Source organism: Anopheles gambiae, chromosome 3, assembly GCF_943734735.2.
Source record: "Anopheles gambiae chromosome 3, idAnoGambNW_F1_1, whole genome shotgun sequence".
Classification (NCBI taxonomy): Eukaryota; Metazoa; Arthropoda; class Insecta; order Diptera; family Culicidae; genus Anopheles; species Anopheles gambiae.
The window spans coordinates 41472239-41473215 of NC_064602.1; positions in this window are offsets into that span (position 1 = coordinate 41472239).

Below are 977 nucleotides of genomic sequence, written 5' to 3' on the forward strand. Positions count from 1 at the left end.
AAGAGTAAAAGGTCAACAAACATGACTTCATCGAAGTGTTAAGACAATTACGCCAATCTATCAAATAGGAAATAATAAATAATGTTTCTTTTTCAAAGGTTTAGCCAGCCGCTACACTAGCTTCCCTCAGCAGTCGCTTACAAAGTTGATCAAGCTCGAAGCCATTCACCATCAAAACGCGCTCCAGCGCCTGTACCTCCTGCATGCGGCGAAGGAGAGAAACGGGCCCTTTTTTTCGCACCCCACCCGAAAAACGGATTATTAATTACACCCCCACAGGTTGCAAGGTTGTATCGAGAAAGGAAGCGCAAAAGCGTGCGTATCGTTTTGATGAGCAAACGGCCGGCACCTGACAGGGGTTTTAATTAAAACGGGTCAGGCCCGCTCAATTTTGCTTTACCGGTGGTGTACTGCTGGGACACGTCCACTGATACCATTGTGTTTTAAGTGGAACGGTTTAAAGCACTGACTGTTATTAGCCATGGAGGATCGGTGCGTATCGGTTCTAAAGGTAAAAAAAGGATGAATTTATCTAGGGTAGAATTCAATGTAAAACGCGTTTTCAACAAGCCGCTCTTTAAAGGATAAACATATCATAGAATCCATAAAAAAGGCGAGTTTTAAATAGCTGCATCTATTTCATAAGCTTCAAAACAATAAAACCTCAAACATAATTTCCATTTAACATAGGGGCGTTAAACAACTAATACCGCCAGCTATAGTGATATGGCAAAATCTCCCCACCACTGCGGGTCACCATAACTTAAGCAACGAATGCTGATGTCCCAGTGTACCAATTTAATCCACTCTGTGCTAGTCCACTCTATCTCTTATCAATTAGTGGGCCCGATGCGGTTTGTGGTGCGCTATTTATGCACCAAGTACAGTACAATACTCACTCCCCATGCATGACCCTTCCCACCACCCTTTCTTTCCTACCCCATGCCACAATTAATAGATAAAAAGAATGGTAATAA